This window comes from Canis lupus, chromosome 5, assembly GCF_003254725.2.
Source record: "Canis lupus dingo isolate Sandy chromosome 5, ASM325472v2, whole genome shotgun sequence".
NCBI classification, from domain to species: Eukaryota; Metazoa; Chordata; class Mammalia; order Carnivora; family Canidae; genus Canis; species Canis lupus.
This window is the reverse complement of record NC_064247.1, coordinates 12,750,048-12,772,576: the sequence shown is the minus strand read 5'-3', so window position 1 is coordinate 12,772,576 and position 22,529 is coordinate 12,750,048. Positions and strand designations below refer to the sequence as shown.

Genomic DNA, 22,529 nt, shown 5'->3' with positions numbered 1-22,529 from the left:
TTTCATGAATGGATGAAAAAAATCTTAAAAAATAGATAAAATAAAAAAGATTAAAACACTTCCAGTATAGTAAATAGTTACCACTATTGAATAATCTTGTGGAATACCTTGTACAGAGCTCTTTACATGCATTATCTTAATCTTTCTCCAAAAGCCTATGGGGCAAATTCTTTCTATACTGTACAGATGAATAAATTTGATGCTGCTAAATCACAGAGCAAACAAATGGCAAAGTCAGGATTTGAACTCGGGATTTAAACTCAGGTCTGGGATCCCTGGGTGGCGCAGCGGTTTGGCGCCTGCCTTTGGCCCAGGGCGCGATCCTGGAGACCCGGGATCGAATCCCATATCAGGCTCCCGATGCATGGAGCCTGCTTCTCCCTCTGCCTGTGTCTCTGCCTCTCTCTCTCTCTCTGTGACTATCATAAGTAAATAAATATAAAAATAAAAATAAAAAAAAATAAACTCAGGTCTGGCCAAATAAAAACTAAATAGCAAAAAAAATAAAAAATAAATAAATAAACTCAGGTCTGTTTAATTTCAGCCTTTGGTTCTGCCCTAAACTACACAGCTGTAATGTAAAGATGAACTGATACAACATTTGTAAAATGCCGAGATCAAAGTGCCTGATGGCTGGCCCTCAGCAAGTGGCTGTCCTTCTTATCATTCATTTTAAATCTGCTAACCAAAGCCCTTTCCCAGTGCTTTTCCTTTCCTCAGATGATGAGGGTCTTACAACTTTCAGCTCTCACTACTATCGGTCTCTTTTTCCAGGTTAAAGCCTCTATGATTAATTCACTGGCAGGGGTGAATGACTAACATCATAACCCTTCTTCTAGATGGAATCACAAAATGTTAGGCCAATGGAGGACACGAGGGATCATGAGTTCAACCCTTTATTTGCAGAGGAAGAAACAAATCCAAAGAGATGACCTGAATTACTCAATGTTACATTGTGAGTTCGTAGGCAGCGTGGTATATCTGGTGAGAAGGTTAAGAGAAAGACAAACCGTCACTAAAGCAGGTGTTCGAATTCCCTCTAAAGCAACTATGCTAATGATAGCATGTAGGGCAGCTCCAAATGTAAATTCTTTTTTTTTTTTTTTTTGTAGTGCTGGAGTTATAAAAAAAAAAAAAAAAAAAAAAGTAGGCCCTTGATGAGCATCTAATTACTTACTGGGTCATTATGGGTAATCCTTGCAAAATCCTATTGTTCCAAGTACCATCCTGAGGAAATTAAGGAATTTGTTTATCAGACTTCCGGAATAAGAGCTGGCATGGGAAGTTCCCGCTCTCTTAGGGGTGCCAAGCTTCCAGCTACTTAAATGGTCATTAGAAATTCGATGCCTACTGATAGAGAAAGGCTTATGTTAGGCTCAATCTTAGAATTTAGTTAGGACGAAGAATGAGCACTCCAAGTGCTAGAGAAGTGTTTCTTTCCTCTCTTCCTCTTCCTGTCTTCCTCCTTTTTTTTTCTTTTTTCTTTTTTTTTAATTTATTTTTTATTGGTGTTCAATTTACTAACATACAGAATAACCCCCAGTGCCCGTCACCCATTCACTCCCACCCCCCGCCCTCCTCCCCTTCTACCACCCCTAGTTCGTTTCCCAGAGTTAGCAGTCTTTACGTTCTGTCTCCCTTTCTGATATTTCCCACACATTTCTTCCCCCTTCCCTTCTTTTCCCTTTCACTATTATTTATATTCCCCAAATGAATGAGAACATATAATGTTCGTCCTTCTCCGACTGACTTACTTCACTCAGCATAATACCCTCCAGTTCCATCCACGTTGAAGCAAATGGTGGGTATTTGTCATTTCTAATGGCTGAGTAATATTCCATTGTATACATAAACCACATCTTCTTTATCCATTCATTTTTCGTTGGACACCGAGGCTCCTTCCACAGTTTAGCTATCGTGGCCATTGCTGCTATAAACATCGGGGTGCAGGTGTCCCGGCGTTTCACTGCATCTGTATCTTTGGGGTAAATCCCCAACAGTGCAATTGCTGGGTCGTAGGGCAGGTCTATTTTTAACTGTTTGAGGAAACTCCACACAGTTTTCCAGAGTGGCTGCACCAGTTCACATTCCCACCAACAGTGTAAGAGGGTTCCCTTTTCTCCGCATCCTCTCCAACATTTGTTGTTTCCTGCCTTGTTAATTTTCCCCATTCTCACTGGTGTGAGGTGGTATCTCATTGTGGTTTTGATTTGTATTTCCCTGATGGCAAGTGATGCAGAGCATTTTCTCATATGCATGTTGGCCATGTCTATGTCTTCCTCTGTGAGATTTCTCTTCATGTCTTTTGCCCATTTCATGAGTCTTCCTCCTTTTGTTCAGTAATTCAGACCCGAAGCCACTAGGTGGTGTCAAACAAGGAAGACTCCCTGTCTGTGAGTCTGGCGCAAGAGACAGACCCCCAGCAGGTTGAGGAAGGCTTTGTGCTTTGTGTATTACCCTTCGGAATAAATAAAAGTTCAAGAATACATTTCATTGATGTTGAAAAAAATGAATGAAGAACTCCCAGGGTGCTGTTTCAGACAAGGTAGTTGAGAAAGCCCTGTGTGAGGGGGGTCACATTTGAGCTAAGACCCAAAGGGAAAAGAAGAACAAGCCATGTGGGCACCTGAGTGGGGAGCATGCAGGGCAGGTCTTTGGTGTGGTTGAGAAAGAATAATGAGGCTGCTGTGACCTGAGCCTTGTAAGATCTGGAAAGTTATGAAACTGGAAGCAGGTTTGTAATTTACAGACAGAGGTAAGGCAGGTGAAGAGGCCAGAAGTGGGACAAGGTGCGTTCAGGTTGCCTGAAATACAGAGGAAGGAGTAGCAGGACCTGTGAGTGGAAGGAGAAAGGACTTGAGGTCTAATGTTTGATGACAGCTCTACAATGTTGGCTCAGTCTCAAAAGTGTAGAAATCTGCACACCTCGCTTGTGGGTAGTCGGACACGTGGGCCTAACTTACCTCTCCAGGTCTTTGTTTCTCCCTTGCCAAAGGAAGAGCCAAATTTCCCATCTTTTCCTTTCCTCGTGCAATGGTCTTACATATTAGATGTCAAATATACAAGTGAATACTGTAACTGTGCAAAACACAGGTATTAAAATCACAATCATTTTGAAAGGCTGATGTAAAAATGCATGTAATTTGGAGGGAATATTCTCTACTATAGACTGCAATTACATTCTTTCCAGTGGGTAATACACGTCTTCTCCCCTATTTTGTTTTGTTTTTCCTGGCTGAGGCTGAGTAGTTTCCAGGATCAGACTGTAGGTGGAGCGGTTATGCTTTTTCCCCATGCTACAGCAATAAAAGCAAGAGCATCCACACTCCATGTCTAGACAGAGGACGTGCACGGAATCATAAAATCTGCAGACCAGAGGGCTCTGGAAAGGTCATCTGCTCCCTCCCTTGTCTTTAGAAAATCTCACCAATGAACCAACCTGACAGTGATGCATCTTCCCTGCTATGTTCCTTTCGACTGAGTTTAAATCTCCATCATCCCATTCTTGGCCATTTATTTTAGGCTCAATAACAAGATACACAAACAAACATCCCCCAAATAAAAATCCAGCATGTGCCCACATGCCTTCGCCATGGGGCAGCAAAGCATACCTGGTACTGCAGGGTATCAGAGTGATTCTCCACATTCTGATGGTTTAGTAAATGTCATCTGCGGGGTCTCACACAGCATCGTGTTTGTCTTAGGTTATTTCCCAGTATTTTGGGTCCTGATACATAGAGAGAAAACATCAGGCAAATATATTTACAAAATGGCAGGACTAAGAATCAGTAAGGCAAGATGTAGACAAATGAACGTCCCCCACTGGCCCCGGGGAGACACTTATTCCAATTACATGCATCTCCCCCAGAAGGAGGTGTATGAAAAGGTTTTTTTTTTTTTTTCAATTACGTGAAACTAGTATCTCCTGAATTTTTTTTCCGATGAAGCTCTTGTCTCTGCAGAGTTAATCCTATTTTTCCATTAGAAATCACAGTGTTTCCCCCTCCTTTGGAAAAACCTAGGTCTAAGGATTAATAAAGTCAGGGGTACAGTCATTTTAAAATGTTTATAGGACAGTATTTTCATGATCAGCCATTAATCATACTACTCAAAGCAGGTTGCAGACTATGTACAAATTAGCCGGCCAGTCGAAAGGAAATAAAAGCCATGAGTTCTTTAAATCAGAGTTTAGACACCTTTTCAATTAAACTCACGCTAGTTTTCTACAACAGGAGAGGAACACAGCTACTGTTTTGTGTTGCAGGCTTTTCCTCCACAATTTTATAAAAGAGCCTAGTTGTTTTTGGATAAACAGGTTGGTTTGGAGTTAGCGGTGGATTAGTTAATGGAGGAATGCACAAGGACTGCCTTCCAGAAGGAAAAATTCTCAGATATGAATGTTCAGGTAATGTTACTTATAACTATCCTTTTAGGGAAATTTGTTTGTTCAACTAGCGGTTATGAGAATCTAGTGTATATTGGGCATCGGGCTAGGAGGTGGGATAGACCAGCAAGTAATTAAACAGGACTATCGCTAAAGTATAGCAAATATTTTCATAGGAAATATGCAGAAATGTAGTGGGGTCACAAGGCAGCGGGACCCAACTTAGCCTGATGAGGAGGAAAGGTCTCCTCAAAAGGATCCAACATTAACCACAGATCAGAAGATGACAGATGGGCGGGCCAGCAGAAGGTTCCAGATGGAAAGAACTGGTTGGAGGAAGTTGAGAGATGGAGGAGCCTGGGCCATTTAAGACCAGGAAGGAAGGAAGTCTAGCACAGTGGGAATATGGAATTCTGGGAGGGGCCTGGGAAGAGACTGAGGCTGGAGTGTGCAAGGTAGGGAGGTTTTGTTTTATCCAAAGAGTGATGGGAAGACACTGAAGGGGTGTTTGTTTGATGAAGTGGCAGATTAAGATCAGCGTGTGAGCAATATCATGCGGGCTGCTGTGTGATGGATGGGTGGCAGGGGGATATAGATTCGGAAGTTAGCAGCATATAGATGTTAATAAGAGCCTGGAGACAGGTGGCCCAGGGAATATGTGTTGAGTGTAAAAAGAGCCAAGGACAGAAACCTAAATAACATGGGGAGGTCAGGGAAAGGAGGGGAATTCATAAACGTGGAAGGAGACCACGCAATGAGGTGGCTTTGCAGGAACTGAGGTAAGAGCCTGCTTGAGAATGGAAGGACTGGCAGCGATAACAAATGGGGCCAAGTAGCCAAGCAAACTCAGGGTTGAGGTGCATCTAGTACGTTAACACAGGGGGGGCTTGGTAAAAGCCAGCTCAGTAGGGTGGAAGGGGCACAGGCCACCTGCAGTGGGGTGTGCAGTGACTGGTTGGTGAGGACATGGAGACAGATGGCTTTTCAAGGAGTCCAGCAGCGAATGTGGGGCAAAGATGAAGCCAGTGGTGGGTGGTTGGGCACTGGGTCAAGGTGGGGGTTGTTTTATAAAGACGAGAATTTTGGAGGATATTTTAGTACCAAAGGAAGTGACAGATTGTGTGGAGGGAGTTAAAGCAAGTCCGGGCGGAGGTCACTGGAGGCAGGAGAGGCTGAGATTCAGAATACAAGTGGAGCAGTCGCTTTGGACAGAAGAAGGAACGTGTTTCTGTTGTCACAGGAGGGAAGGAGGAGAGAATGGGTGTGGGTGCTGGGACATGTGTGGGATTAGTGGCAAGTGCTTGAGAGTGTTCCCGTCTGCTGGCTCTCATTTTCTCTGTGACACAGAAATAAGGGGCACCTTTTTCAGCATACCCATTACGAAGCTTTGAAATCCTTGTTGAAGAAAAAGTCTCTAAAAAGCATTCATGACTTGACAGAGAGAAAATTCTTAAGATGTTGTATTTTTAAAAACAAATTTAGATAAATGTAATGCACATGGTCCAGACAGAGTATGAAGGTAAGAGACTGATGAAAATTGATGGTTGGTGGTGGGCTCACTAAAATATCAATTCAAACTAAAATTGTGTATCTTAAACATTTTATGATCGAATCTAATGGTTAGATGAATTAAAACAGTTCACCTTACACATGCAGATTTCATGGTTTTTTTTCCCTCTGAGCAGTTGAATGAATACATAATCACTAATTGCAGTAGCATTCTATTAAACTTTATAGAACAGGATGATAATTAGCACAGTAACCTGAACTTGATTAGATACTTGTATTCAATGCTGGCAATAAGCGAGCACTTTCTTGATATCCAGCTTAAGTGCATACTAAATATCACAGCATGGTCCAATAAAAATATACACAAATAGAGTTAATAGAGTTTGAAGAAATTCGACGGAATAAATGAATCATACTTTTATTCACCTGGAGCCCACTCTGGGGGAGGGCACAGGGAGGCTGCACAAATTTGTTGTTTCCTTGTCTTAATATACAGAAATCCAATGTTCCAAACCAGAAAGAGTTAACCCTCCTAGCTGAAGCCGAGATTTTTTCTGTGGCGTCACTTTCGTCACTTTCGAGAGGAGGAAGCACTTGTCCTCTAGAAGGACCTGTGAAGTCTTCCTGTTAGGAAGACTCCTTGGCAGCAGGAACCAAAGTTCCCTTTGTTAGCACTCAATGTACAGTTTTCTCTATTTCCAACCCAGCGATATAGACAGGAACATTCCCCCAAGTCATCATTATGATACCCCTTCAGATCTTAGCTTTTCGGGAATCTTCTCTGCAAAAAAGAAAGTCCCTCATTTTCATTGTCCTCTGTAGCAAGCTCAGAAGAATAACTTGCAACCCACAGTTATACAAGGGCACAGAAGCTCCTTCACCTCATTCTAAATATAAACTCTAATGACTTCAGCTTTGGTGGCACAGTCTTGGAAGTCATATTCACATGGGTCCTACAGCAAAAGTCCCAGCAACTACTGACGTCAGCCCCGCATCCCTTTGTCACAGTGGAGCAAGTTACTCACAACAGCAAAGAGGAAAGAAGATTGTCTCATCTCCTGAAGGTCACTGCCCTGGTTCCTCAAGAATCTCACAGCTAATGTCGTCTATACTTGGACACGTGCTATCCTGAGCATCCTTCTGATCCTTCCTAGTTCTATTTCAGGCCACAACCCAAAAGCCATCCAGCCAATGGTGTTGAAGGGGCCAGGAGCGACCACTGTGGAAGCCATACTCCTCTACTTTCTCCCTCCATCCCCCCTTCCCCTCTCTCTAAAATCTAGTGAACCGTATTCACCTTTCAAAAGGCTTTCCAATCAGCCTACGTACTCCTGTTAATTCATTCTCTTGTCCTTCTGCATTTAATGACTCAGAAGTGTCAGGCTTGCCTTTGCCCGGTGCATTTTTCAGGTGGTTTTGTATGTGTTGTGGTGACATATTCCAAGGAAAGGTAACAACCTAGACAGCTCTCTTTATCTTTAACTTGTGTCCTAGGATGCTCATTGCTGGCCCTGCGGAGTGCAGGCTCAGACAACGCTGTTCACAGCTGGACTGTTTATTTGTTATAGGGCTAAGTATATGAGTTTTTGCATTGGACAGACCTGGCTTTGGATCTTGTCCCTTGCCACTTGCTGTGACTGGAGACTGGGTAAAGTTATGTAATTTCTATTGGCCTCATTTTCATCATTAGTAAAATGAGAATTACTATGCCAAGGACTCTGTAGCATTATCCCAGTACCTGGCACACAGTGGATTCATAATCCAGCTGTTATTAAGAGTCTGAGATTTTTTCTTTATCTTTCACAGTTTTATAAGGAAAGAGACCATGATTTTTTGTCCCCATGTTGTATAAGATACTGGCTTTATAGATACAAATGGTCCAAGGTGAAGGCATTTATCTTTTAAATAGTAAGAAAGCTCTGTCCTCAACTACTCAAATGGAGATGAGCCTTAAATCAAACTGTATGTAGTGGAGTAATAGCCTTTTTATTGAATTATAATTGACACGCAATATTATATTAGTTTTAGGTGTACAACACAGTGATTTGATATTTTTATACATTACATAATGACCAACATGATAGGTCTAGTTACAATCTATCACCATACAAAGTTATTACCTATTAGTGACTATATTCCTTATGCTGTACATTACAACCCTGTGACTTACTCATTATATAATTAGAAATTTTTTACCTCTTAACCCCCTTTACCCATTTTAGCCATCCCTCTACCCACCCCCCTCCTCTGACAACCACTAGTTTGTTCTCTGTATCTATGAGTGCACTTCTGTTCTGTTTGTTTTTCAGATTCTGCATATAAATGAAATCATGCAGTATCTGTCTTTCTCTGGTCTGACTTACTTCACTTAGCATAATACCCTGTAGGTCCACCCTTGTCACAAATGGCAAGGTTCCCTTTTTTAATGGCTGATTAACATTCCATTTTCTTTATCTATTCATCCATCAATGGACAGTTAGGTTGCTTCCATATCTTGGTTCTTGTAAATAATACTGCCATGAACATAGGAGTGCATATATCTTTTCAAATTAGTCGGGGATCCCTGCGTGCCTCAGCGGTTTAGCACCTGCCTTCGGCCCAGGGCGTGATTCTGGAGTTCCAGGATCAAGTTCCACATCAGGCCCCCTGCATGGAGCCTGCTTCTTCCTCTGCCTGTGTCTCTACCTCTCTCTCTGTGTCTCTCATGAATAAAAAAATAATTTTTTTAAAAAAAATTACTGTTTTTGTTTTCTTTGAACAAATACCCAAAGTGGAATTACTGGATTGTATGGTAGTTTTAATTTTTTGAGGGACCTCCCTACTGTTTTCCACAGTGTATACACCAATGTACATTCCCATCAACAATGCGTGAAGGTTCCCCTTTTTTTCGTATCCTCACTAACACTTGTTCCTTGCCTTTTTTGATACTAGCCATTCTGACAGATGTAGGTGGTATCTCATTGTGGTTTTGATTTGAGCTTCCCTGGTTATGAGTGACGTTGAAACATCTTTTCATAGTGACGTTGAAACATCTTTTCATGTGCCTGTTGGCCATTTGTATGTCTTTGGAAAAAATCTATTCAGATCCTTTACCCATTTTTTAATTAGTTTGTTTGGGGTTTTTTTGTTGTTAAGTTGTATAAGTTCCTTACATTTTGGATATATTGTTTGAAAATACCATCTCCCATTCAGTAGGTTGCCTTTCTGTTTTTGTTGATGGTTTCCTTTGCTGTGCAAAATCTTTTTAGTTTGACGCAGTCCTGATTTATTTATTTTTGCTTCTGTTGCCTTGCCTGAGGAAACCATATATATATGGCTTTATTTTATTTTATTTTATTTGCTAAGACTGACGTCCTTGAGTAATACATTTTGACAATCTTTTTCTGGGTCTTGAATAACCCAGGATCAAATGCCACCCATCTTCAGCTAAATAAGTTGCATGAATTTTCTACATAGATCTAAGAACAGAGCTGAGAAAGGACTCGTGCTCTAGTATATTTTCCATAAGTGTGTGATAAATGAAAAGGAAATACTGAACTTTTATTCTCATTTAACTAATATTTGTTGGGTTTCCACTAGATGCCAGCCTGTATGCTAGATGCTAAGGCCATAATGAAAAATGAAATAGACATGGACCCTGTCCATCTGCCCTCTTGGATCTTAGAGTCTAGTAGGGAGATTCCACTGACAAGGAAACAAACAAGTGAGATAAGCTGATGCGTGCCCTGGAACACCAGCATGCTGCAAGCTGGAGTTATAGGAGGCGTAGGCAGTAAATGTCTCTTAAGGGGTGACATTTAATCCTGAACTTAATGGATAAGAAGCCAACAACCAAGAGAATGGGGGAGGGAGAAACGCTAAAGAGGGAAATGCAAAAGGCAAGGGCTAGGTTCAAAGGGGCTAGGCTCGAAGGTTCTGGGTGTGGCCGTAGGACCTGAATGAAAGAGGGTCACTGTGTCAGGAGCTTGGGGAGTGAGTGGGAGTGGCACTTTGTCATAAATGTGATGTTATTCCTCCTGTTGTCTCCCTGAGTACTTCAGGAACCCACTCAGAAATGCTTTCAGAAGGCAGCTAGCCTTCATATTTCACAATCGAAAAGTTGAAACGTTATTAAAGCAAATTGGGAGTTTCAGTAGAGCAGAACAATTCATGGAAGGACATTTCAGGCTCGGTAACCTGAACTGGTAACTGGAATTGCATTATTATTTTTAAATGGCCCATCTCCACCTTTTAGTGTAGAAAACAATTATACCTAAGATCTCCCTGTGTCAGGAATCATCTGGATATTCAGCAGCCACAGGCTTTAATATGAAGCAGGGATGAATTTTAATACAGTCATAGTCTCCAAAATTTTCTCTTGCTCAGTCTTCTTTAATGTTTTTGAAAATAATCATTATAATTTTTATTTTTGGAATTAAAAAGACTGTCTGCAGGCTAAATGAAAATGTTTTTGGGAGCATTTTGACAACACTATTAACACCATTGTTAGGCTTAAATCAAGCTTCTTATTTGGTTAGGTGAAGGTGACCTGCTATGGCTTTTTTTGCAGATTGAAATCACTCAGCCCTCCCGGCCTGTCATGTGTACTTCTGGAGAGATGTGTACTCACAACTCACAGAAACTGAGTGACACTGCTCTCACAGTTCCATGGCTCCCCTTGTCACCTCTGTCCCACCCAGGACACCATTGCCCTGGGGAAAGGCAGCCTGACCTGTTTCAGGCTGGCAAAATAAACATCTGTGCCCTGCATTTACACAGTGAGGACTGGCTCACACACTCAGGGTTATGAGTCAGCTCCTCCTACAGACTGCTCCTTGCACCCACTTCTCTTTGAACCCCTTTCACCCCTTGTCTTTAGAAGAATAAACATCAACCTCTCACATGGACATAGAAGCACCTCACTGATTTGACAGCAAATAATAGATCCTTTGAGGGGAAACAACTCAACCACCTTTCTTCGTGGGTCTTTAAAACATGATCACAGTAATGATAATGAGAATGCTAAACTCTTCCACCATCTACTATTAAATGAATTAGGATCTGTAAAGTTCTTTCATCTTTGTTTTTGTTTTTTAAGATTTTCTTTATTTAGAGGGAGAGAGTGCACGTGAGAAGTGGGAGGGGCAGAGGGAGAGAGAGAATCTCAAGCAGACTCTAACCTGGGCAAGGAGCACAATTTGGGGATCGATCTCACAACCCTGAGATCAACACCTGAGCCAAAACCAAGAGTAGAACACTTAACTGACTGAGCCACCCAGACTCCCTGTAAAGTTCTCCTTAATGCCTGACATATATTAAATATTATGATCATCATTATCGCGTATTAAGCACATACTAAGTTTCAGAGCACTATGCTGAACTCTTTCCATACATAACCTCGCTTAATCATTGCAAGAACTGCATAGGGTAGATATTTTACACCCATTTTACAGATGAGAAAGTGGAGAACATAAGAAGTCGAATGGCCCAAGTCCCACAGTGAATACATTGAAAGCTGGGATTCAGATACAGTCACCATAGCGCACACTGTGTGTCTTCTAAATTGGCTGTCTTTATGTTCAAATGGGAATGATTTAGGGATAGTCCTTTGCAAACATTTGGGGGGACCACCAAGCTGGGAGGTTCTCTCGGACTTGAAAATTCTATACTGAAGACTTGGGTGGTCTCTTAAACATGAAATGCATTTGGGTGGGTGAGGGGAGAGGAGTAGAAAAAAGGAAGAAGATAAGTATTTGCAGAGCATACACACTTATTATTTAGACACACACACACACACACACACACACACACACACAAGTGTATAAAGTCCTTGGGATTTGATAAGTATCCCTCTTATCACCCAGTTCATTAGTGGCCGATTCAAAAGTCAAAGCCAAGTTGGTTTGGCCTCAGAGCCCAGCCTCCTACCGAGGGCTCCAGGTTGTACATTTGTCCTCCACTCCCTCAACGGTACTGCTCTGTAAGTGCTTCCATGATAATTTTTCTATTTCCCACTAAGATACTAAAATGTCTTACCAGAGGAGGTCAGGGAAGTAGCTTCCTTAGAGAATAGTCAGAGAAAAGGCCAGACAGTTGCATTTGGGGGATGGTTTTTCAATACAGAGCTGTCCACAGGTGTAAAGATGGATGAGCTGACCTCTTAGGTCCCTTCCAGTCCCAGAGCTCCAGGATTTATTTGCCAATGAAAATGTCGGGCTTTCTCTTCTATAAAATGATGTATGATGGTCTGAGTACATTCTCCACTCCCACCCCCACCTCCTTTTATCTGATTAAAAAGCTCGGATTAAATCAGCAGAAGCTGTAGAAAGCCCGAATTTCTCCAGGAGTGATGAGGGTTTCCTGAGACAAGGCAACAGGCCTGGTGGAGGGAGTCAAAGGAAACATCGTGGTCCAGCGGGGACAAGCCGAGCCAGGCACAGAATGAGTGGACGGGACAGAGGACAGATGCAGCTGAGCTCTGAGGGCTGTCACTCCACATTAATCAATAGGCACAGAGTGTAAACCAGCTCTCTACTTCTGAGAAGAATATGCTCTAATTAAACAAGCCAGATTAATGGACACGAAACAATCTGAGAACCATCCGTTTCTAACCACGACATGAGAGGTCAGACTTGAATCAGAAGTCATTCATTCAACTCAGTATTCATTGAGCACCCACTCTGTGCCAGACACCCAGGAGGGATACAGAAATGAACCAGAAGGTTCCAAGTCATGCCCTACTGGGGGAGGCAGAAAATAAACAAGGTAAGTACAACATGTGATATTCTAGACAGCGTTGAGGGCTAAGTAGAAAAATAAAGCAGGAGATAGATGGCGCCAGTGAGGGGCAGGAGTCAGAAGTCCTAATATCTGATGGAGGGCTAGGGGTGACGCCTCACGGAGAAGGACATGTCCAAGTCAAAAGAGATGAGGGAGCAAAGAAGGGAACGATAATGAAATCTGGAAGAGGAAAATTCTAGGCAAGGGAAGGCTAATGCAAGGTCCTGAGGTGGGAGTTGCCCGGTGGCTTACAAAATAGTGCGGACACCAATGTAGCTGAACAGAAGGTGGAGTCGATGCATTTGCAAGGGTTGCATCTAGCAGAGCACTGAACGGATTGGAAATGATTCTGGCTTTTACTGGTGGGAGATAGCGGGCATTGAGGCCCCTGAGCTGGGGAGCAACTTCATCTGACCGGCGCCCTAACAGGATCATTCTGGAGCTATGTGGGGAACAGGCCATCCCCTGGGGAGGGTGAGGTGGGGAGACCAGCGATGAGGCTGTTGCAATCATCCAGGCCAGAGAGGAGGCTGGTTCAGACCAGCAGCAGGGGTAAAGGTGAGGAAACGTAGTAGGGTTCTGGGGAGACATAAATACTAGAACTTCAAAGGTGAAAAGGAAAGTAAGTCTCAGGTGGAGGGGGGAGGAAGGAAAGCCTTTGCTAATTATCCACCCCTCAATAATCCTGCCATACTTTGACTTAGCAAAAGAACAGCGAGGCTGTGTTAAGACTGCGGACTAGCATCCTCTTAGTTGGTCTCCACGGAGAGTCACGCCATAGGGTCATAGCTCCCGTCTTTACAGGAGACTGATGCAGGTTTGCACCAACTACTGTGCTAGGCACTTCGTATGCAGATGGAAGGAGACAGAAGACACTGTTCCTTGTCTCAAGGAGCTCTTAGTCTAGTGAGAGAGACAGGTGCATAGGCCACAAATTCCATGTGATGGAATAAGGGAAGAGCCCCAGGTACTATTAGGAGCACAAAAGCACAAAATAGTGTCTTTGGCTTCGTCTGTGGAAAGAAAGGTGGTTGGGGAGCTGCAAAGGATGTAGGAATCAGACAAGGGACAATCATGGGGAGAATCTTGCAGGCAGAAGAGCAGCAGGTACAGAAGCAGGGAGGTGTGAGCTAGAGCAGGACCGCTGTGGGCTGTGGGGGCCAATTAGCCAGGTAAAGCCAAGATGCACCTCGATGTAAATGTCACATCAGGGGACACCTGGGTGGCTCAGCGGTTGAGCGTCTGCCTTCAGCCTAGGGCGTGATCCTGGAGTCCCGGGATCGAGTCCCACATCAGGCTCCCTGCATGGAGCCTGCTTCTCCCTCTGCCTGTGTCTCTGCTCTCTGTGTCTCTCATGAATAAATAAATAAATTCCTAAAAAAAAAAATAAATATCACATCAGTGAGCTATTTGGCTGCCCGGTCCGGAGGGTCACCAGTAGAGAAGAAAGGACTCAGCCTCACTCTTAGGAAAAAACCAACCCATGGTGTGCATTTCCATTCCTGACTTGAATCACCAATGTCTTTAAATATCAACCTGTATGTGTATGAAGCTGGGAGGCGAGAAATAACGGTTTGAAGTCCTGCCTTTGCCACTTGCCTGACCTTGAGTAAACGACTGTTTCTGTGAGGCCGGCTCTGTGTCTGCAGAACAGGAACATAGGGACATATGCCTGGTGGCGCTGCCTTGAGAACCGAATGAAATATGTCTGCAAAAACATTTCCCCCGAAACGTAAAGAGCTGCTCAAATATTAGCTATTCCTGTAGAGCCGCGTGACTGGACAAAGCCACCGTGGGCTGACAATCTCTTGCTTCCATTGCTTTTGTGCCCTCGCTGCCACTGCTAGTAACTAATGCACCACTGAGCTCCCCACTCTTGCCATTTGCACCCCGATGGGGAAGTCCTGTCTTCTGTTCTCTCTATAACCAGGCCAACTCCACTGTAGATGAGCATTTCCTCGGAGTCTCCTCTTCCGTCCTGCCTGGTGTTCAACAAACCTCCAATCTCTTCTCAAGTCCCAACGCCTCCTCCCTACCGCCACGTCAGCTGCTCATTCATGATCTCCTTTCCTCTTTGAGGCCTTGCTCTATCCATAATCCCTTTCTAAAAATGTACTTTCCTGCCGTCAGCCCTACATCAAGATTCACTTTAGAGGAGAAAGTCTCTCTTGCCGTCCCCTTGGCTTTACAGCCAAGCATCTTGAAATAGCCCCTCTGAATGGGGTCTTCGCTTCCCACTCCTCAACCCACTACACCTGGCTTCTGACCACATCACTCAACTCAAACTGCCTTCAAGGGCATTACCTCCAAATTATCACTGGACACCCCCAGCCTTAGTCGAACTGGGCTTTTCTGTTGCATTTGACTTCGGTTCTTCCTGAAATTCTCTACTTCTCTGACATCTCTCATGATTCTCCTCCTGTACGTCTGATCATTCCTTTCTGTCCTATTTCCTGGGGTCTTGCTCCTCTGCCAGCTTCTTAAAATGTTTGCCTTCCCCAAAGGGTTTCCTTCTGGCTCACTGTTTTATTTATTTTCCTACACTACCCCACACAGTCATGATTTTAAGGCTCCCTCCCCTCCCTGGAAGGGAGGCTGATGGCTTCTACATCTAAATCTTCCAGACTTCCAGACTGATGAACCTCACCACTGGACTTGAGATGCCTCCCCAACCACAGGCTGCTGGACATCTCACCTGGAGATCCCAAACATAAAAATCAGCATGGCCCAAACGACATGCATTGTGGCTCACTTTCCCCAAACCAGAATGTTTTCCTGTTTCCTCTGTTGGTAACTGACATAATCTACTCAGTTACTGAAGTCAGAAAAGCAGGACTTATCCCAGACTATTGTAATTGATTCGAACAAGTGGCCAATCATTAAATCTCACCAATGTGGTCGCCCAGCCATCTATGGATCAGGTTCTCTTCTATGCCTTGTCCCCTGATAGTTCCTGGATACACACAGCTGTAGTCACCTACAGATTGGTCTCTCTGCTTTTGCTTTTGTTTCTGTCATCCCACCAACATCCATGTTCGGCATTGTTGCCAAAGAGACTAAACTACAGAATGCAGTTCTCAGTGGGTTATTCCCCACCCTAAAACCAAAGTCAGGGGGATCCCACCTATGGCCTTTATGACAAAGGCAGTCCATGAGCTGGCTCTTCCAAATCTGTTGAAACTCATCTTGTTTCCACTTTACACCTTACATTCCCATTACGTGTGTTCTAGAAAGCCCACTACATAGCACCTCTCTTGTAGGAGTTCTGAATCAGTTAAGTAATATGACAAGGAGACCAACATGTGAAAGACCAGTATGCCTCCTTTATTACAGATAAAGTTTACCCTGGAGAAAGTGGCTTTTTCTTTGCAGACAAGGAGGGAGAAGCTTTCTCTTTGTGGACCTAAGAAGGAGACAAACATGAGCTCCCTGTAAAGAGCTCATTCATCACCATTAGGAAGACAGGAAAGCCTAATCCGGCACATTCAAATCATTCTTCTCAGATTTACTAATCAGAAGCCATTCTGACTAATGAAGGGAGAGAGCGGGCAGGAATTGATGGAGGAGCTTCCTCCACGTGGACACAAGCCACGGGGAACAGAGAAGGAGCATCCCCTCCATGTCACCTCACATCTGTATGCCCTTTGTCACGCTACTTTGAATCCGTAGATTATCCTGCCCACATTTTCTACCCATCGAACTTCTACTCTTCCTCAAAGACCCAGGTTAGATTGGACCTCCTTCAGAAAGCTTCCATGAGGGAGGCCTGGGTGGCTCAGTGGTTGAGCATCTGCCTTCAGCTCAGGGCATGATCCTGGGGTCCTGGGATTGAGTCTTGCATCAAGCTCCCCACAAGGAGCCTGCGTCTCCCTCTGCCTGTGTCTCTGCTCTCTTTCTGTGTCTCTCATGAATATATAAATTCAATCTTGAAAAGAAAAGAAAAGAAAAGAAAAGAAAAGAAAAGAAAAGAAAAGAAAAGAAAAGAAAAGAAAAGAAAAGAAAAGAAACCCAATCCTCTATAAATTGCCAGGATGTGCTGCTCCTCTGTGCTCCCATGTCTCTCCCAGAGCATTCACCTTAGTAAAGCTAATGTCTATTAAATTGGCCTCTTTCCCTTAAAGGAAACATGCCATTCAACCTTATGTTCCCAGCACCCGGCACACCGACTGGTACATAGTAGGAACATAACAAATGCTTAATGGACTGGCTGAGATCATCTAGACAAGCTCCTTCATTTGGTAAATGACCTTTAAGAGTTTCATTTTGTATATTGAGGGCTTTAGTAGCAAAAAAAAAAAAAAAAAAAAAAAAAGAGTAAGACTTAGAGTCAGGCTGATTTTTCTTTCTGATTCTAGACCTACCACTTATTAGCTGTGTGTCTTTACTCAAATTACTTGTCTTTTCCCAATTTGCAAAATGAGGATAATACTACCTTTCTCATCTGTTTGCTATGATAATTAAATAATGTAAAATAAGTAAATTACCTAGCTTACTGGTGCTTGGCATAGCATACACAGTAAATAAACAAGAACTATAATTTTATTGCTATTCTTATCGATAAGCTATATGTTATTTGAAAAAAAATGTGTGGGGCAGCCCTGGTGGCGCAGCGGTTTAGTGCTGCCTGCAGCCTGGGGTGTGATCCTGGAGACCCAGGATCGAGTCCCACATCAGGCTTCCTGCATGGAGCCTGCTTCTCCCTCTGCCTGTCTCTGCCTCTCTCTTTGCTCTCTCTGAATGAATAAATAAATAAATCTTTAAAAAAAAAAAAAAAAAAAAAAGAAAAAAAATGTGTAATTGAATGAATTCAGCAAAAAATAAAGGTGCAATTCCTACTCTCAAAGAACTTAGAGTCCAGAAAAGGAGCTCAAAATGGGAACACTATATTTCTAGTATTCTACAAAGGATTTTATATTTTGGGATATTCTAGTCAGGGTTCTTCAGAGAAACAGAACAAATAAAATATATACATATATTAATATTAATATATAATTAATATAAAATATTAATATAATTATTAATGTATAATTAATATTAATATATGAATATATTCTATCTGTATATTCTTCATATATTAATATATATGAATATATGTATTCATATTAATATATATGAACATATATATAAAGAGGTTTGTTATGAGGAATTAGCTCACACAATTATAGAGGCTGAGAAGTCTCACGATGTGCCATCTGCAAGGTGGAAACCAATGGAGACATGAAGAAACTAACATGCATATTCCTACGTGAACGAAGCCAATCTGAAAAGGCTCTGTACTGTAGGATTCCCAGTTTATGGCACTCTGGAAAAGGCAGAATTATGGAGACAGTAAAAAGATCAGTGGTTGTCAGGGATTAGAGGGGAGGGAGGGATGAATAGGCAAAGCACAGAGGACTCTTAGGACAGTGAGACTATTTTGATACTACAATGGGGGATACATGTCATTATACATTTGCCCAAACCCATAGAATGTGCAACAGCAAGAGTGAACTGTGATGTAAATTATGGACTTTGGATCATAACGATGTGTCAATGTAGGTTCAGGGATTGTAATAAATGTGTCACTCTGGTGGGGGGGATGCTGGTAGTGGGGAAGTCTATGTGTACATATGGGGACCTTCTGTACTCTCAGCTCAATTTTGCTATGAGCTTAAAAAAATTGCTCTAAAAAATAATTACTTAAAAAGAAGATGAAAAGATAACCAGTTTGCTTTGGAGTTCTGCTCTTTCATTTTGCCGCAAGCTGAACTGCACGTATACTTCTGGCCCTCTTTTGATCACCCAGTGACATCACTGCATTTGATGGCAGGTCTACACCACTCGGGAAACTGGCTTCTCAAAGGAGCTCCTGGGACAGAGCCCCCTGCTACCTGCCAGGCTGTGGCACTCATGTCGGGGGTGTGTATTAGAAAGAAAGGGGCTAGGCTTTTGTCACAGCAGCTTACCCTTTACCCAACCCGGAGGAAAAAACAATGAATGCACAGATGAATGTATACCACACTTTAGCCCCAAAGGACATCTAAGGTGGATTATAATCATTTGTGAGGTGAATTATGATACAAAACCAAGTATAAGTCATTATATACCAGGAGCAACAGTAGTATGCAAAAAATCCAGGATCACCTACTCATAGCATTGAAGCAGTGTTGGAGGATTTAATGCACAAATGCCTGGAAACTAAGGCAAAAAGAGAAACACATGTTCTACACCATGTCTGATGAAAAGAATTATATATTTTCTTCTGTATGATCTCAGAAAATGCCAGGATTCTGTATTTCCAGGACCTACGTATTTATCACCATAGGATCCTACTGTCATTGGGGGGTAGGCCATGGGGAGGAAGGTAGGAGGAGAGAAATTTTCAAGCAATAAAAGAAATACTGGACAGCCCTTCAGACATGGAGGCTAAAGTTTTTCCCTTTTATCCCCTGCCCCACTCACCCTCTCCCATCTCACCTGCCCCCACCTCCCCATCTATGCTTCCCCTCAATACCTGAGTACCAGTCTCGCCATATAAACTGCAAGGCTGCTGCTCTTCCCTGGGGACTAGGCTCTCTGACTGCTGTTCCCTGGAGAGGAGAGATGGTAATGAGGCCAGTGCTTGGGGGAATAGGAACCGAAACCTGTAAAGCTGTGAGGAATTTCTGTTAATCATCGAATTGTAACTTCTCGCTAGAGGAAGTCACTTGATCTTTTCAGCCAACTCTGGGGAAAGCAACACATCTATTTAATGCTGACCTGAGATCACCTCTTCATTCAGTGGGATCGTTCCCTCGCCTTCCCCAAGAGATTGGCCAGCTTGGGGAAAGCCAGCCTGGAAGACTGGAAGACTGGCTAGGAACTTGGTGAGCTTTCCTGTACCCTCTCCACTCTGGATCTTTGGCTAAAAGTAAAAATTAGAGGCCTCAGAAGAAAAGAAGGCACATAAATAAGTGGCCCCAGCTGATGAAGGGGGCTCCGTAAATAAGGTAATTAACATTTACTGAATCACCGTAATACCACACAGGTTTCAAAGAATTTGAGACCCCATAATAATTTTAACAAAAAACACTTCCAGGGCGCCTGGGTGGCTCAGGTCATGATCCCAGGGTCCTGGGATAGAGTCCCGAATTGGGCTCCCTGCTTAGCGGGGAGTCTGCTTCTCCCTCTGCCGGCCGCTCCCCCTGCTTATGCTCTCTCCCTCTAATAAATAAATAAAATCTTAAAAAAAAGTTTCCTACTCCTGCATATTATAAAGTCTTTAGAAAATACAAACTCAAAATAAGGAAAACGTATCATCCTCCCTGTGATGACCAATGTTACTATTTCAGGGTTTAAGTCTCTCCCTGGGTCCCCCACCTCTGATGTCTCTGGCTCTCTGGCCACCCCTCCCTACCTCTTTCTCTGTCTTGCTCCCTCTCTCTTGCACAGAACGTTCTGTAACTTGCTTATTTTGTTTGATCATATAGAAGAAATATTTTTCCATTTTTAAACCCACACAGCCACAAGAGGATGATTCAGCTCAAAGCTCTTAACTGGGGGCAAGTTTATGTATAGCTGTGGTTCTCCCCCTGCACATGCTTACTGGGTGCCCGGCTGCACTAGGCTCTGTGCTGGGGGCTCAATGCACTGGAAGAGACCTGGTCCAGTCCAACAGGAGGATGGATGATAAGCAAGTGATTCCCAGTGGGGCAAACACTGCATTAAAAAGAAGCACAGAGGGGCACCCGGGTGGCTCAGTGGTTGAGCATCTGCCTTTCGCTCGGGTTAATATCTCAGGGTCCTGGGATCGAGTTCTGCATTGGGCTCCCCACAGGGAGCCTGCTTCTCTCTCTGCCTATGTCTCTGCCTCTCTCTGTGTGTCTCTCGTGAATAAATAAATAAATAAAATATATAATAATTTTAAAAAAAAGCACAGGGATTTTCAGGATATATAACAAAGGTCAGGTTAGGTTAAGGCAGAAAAACGTTAGTCCAACTTGTTTACCTGAAAAGGAAATCCCCAGATCTCACTGGCATTATGTCAAGGCCAATTCACCTTTTTGCTGAGTCTCTCCACGGGTAAGAAGCACACGGGGCCAGTCAAGCTGTTTCTAAATAGAGCCCTGCTCACCAAAGTCACATTCTCACCCAAGTTCAGTGTGAAAGGAAATGGAGAAGTGGACCCTCTCCCAGAATGCTGTTAGAACTTAACAGGTAGGGGCACCTGGGTGGCTCAGTCAGTTGAGCTGCTAACTCTTGATCTCAGCTCAGGTCTTGATCTCAGGACCCAGTGTGGAGCCTACTTAAAGAAAAAAGAAGAATTTAAACAAATCCACTCTTTCTAGGAAAGCAGTTTGGCAGTGTGTGTCCCAAATACATGGTTAAAAAGTGACTAAGCTTTGATGCAGTAATTCTTTACCAGGGGTCTAGCCTAAGAAATTGATGAGAAGCTTAGGCACACTTTTATTTATCTATTTTTATTTTTATGTGAGTATAGTTGGCACACAAAGTTATATTCGTTTCAGGCATACAACATAGTGATAAACACAATCTTAATATTTTCTTTTAAAAAAAATTTGTTTAGAGGTCCCTGGGTGGCCCAGCAGTTTAGTGCCACCTTCAGCCCAGGGTCTGATCCTGGGGTCCCAGGATTGAGTTCCACATCGGGCTCCCTGCATGGAGCCTGCTTCTCCTTCCGCCTGTGTCTCTGACTCTTTCTCTTTCTGTGTCTTTCATGAATAAAGAAATAAAATCTTAAAAAAAATTTTTTTTTATTATTTATTTGAGAGATGGAGAGAGAGAGAGCAGAGGGAGGGGCAGAGGGACTGGGAAAGAGAATCCCAAGCAGACTCCCAGCAGAGTGACGCAGAGCTCGATCTCACAGCCCCAAGATCATGACCTGAGCCGAAAGCACAAGTCAGACACCCAACTGATGGAGCCACCCAGGTGCCCCCAAACACAATTTTATGTACAAAAAGTCCTTGATACAACTGTTTATAATACTGGGGGAAAGGTAGCAACCTAAATTTTCATCAAAATCAGAAAGTCAAATAAATTATAGTCCACTCATCTACTAGAATATTGTCATAAATAATAATAGCTACACATTTACTATGTCCCAGAACCTGTGGAAGGCCTTTGAAATACTACTTTCAAAAAATACTTAATCATACGGAAAATGCTTATTATATAAAGTTGAGAGGAGAAACAGGAATCAAGAATTTTTTATAGTCTAATTTGTATTTTGTCATGTGTTTATATGTACATACAATGAAAAAAAGGCCAGAATGCTAAGTTTTGGTAAGATAAGTGGTAATTTCTTCCTCTTATTTTTTTGTATTTCTAAATTTTCTGTGAAAAGATACGTCAAACGCATTGATACACTTTAAGACATATTATCTTGGGGCACCTGGGTGGCTCAGTCGGTTAAACACCTGCCTCTGGCCCAGGGGGTGATCAGCCCTGCTCCCAGCTACCTGCTCAGCAGAGTCCCTTCTCCCTCTCCCTCTGCCCCTCCCCCCTGCTTGTGCGCTCTCTCTCTCTCAAATAAATAAACAAATCTTTTTTTTTTTTTTTAAGGATTTTATTTATTTAATCATGAGAGACACAGAGGGAGAGGCCGAGACATGCAGAGGGAGAAGCAGGCTCCCTGGGGGGAGCTTGATGCAGGACTCGATCCCAGGACCCCGGGATCATGCCCTGGGCCAAAGGCAGATGCTCAACCACTGAGCCAGGTGCCTAGATAAATAAGTCTTTTTTTAAAAAAAAGACATTATCCTATAAACACACAATTAGGCGCCTGGGTGGCACGGTCAGTTAAGTGGGCACCTCTTGGTTGGGAAAAACATGAATGTTAAACCTCCATGAAAAAGAGGTTCATAAAACAGTCATGGTGCGCTTGGCTGGCTCAGTTGGT

The 22,529-nt window shown here is 43.0% G+C and overlaps 1 long non-coding RNA gene across 1 annotated transcript; it reads right to left on the bottom strand.

Annotated features, from left to right (window-relative positions):
- Window positions 1-1,642: 1,642 nt before the first annotated feature.
- LOC125755085 (uncharacterized) lies at window positions 1,643-19,268 on the bottom strand. The gene is made up of 4 exons (XR_007410627.1): window positions 19,146-19,268; window positions 3,612-3,727; window positions 2,964-3,078; window positions 1,643-2,458 (listed from the first exon to the last, which is right to left on the bottom strand). It is a non-coding gene; the product is annotated as an uncharacterized LOC125755085 (long non-coding RNA).
- Window positions 19,269-22,529: the final 3,261 nt, after the last annotated feature.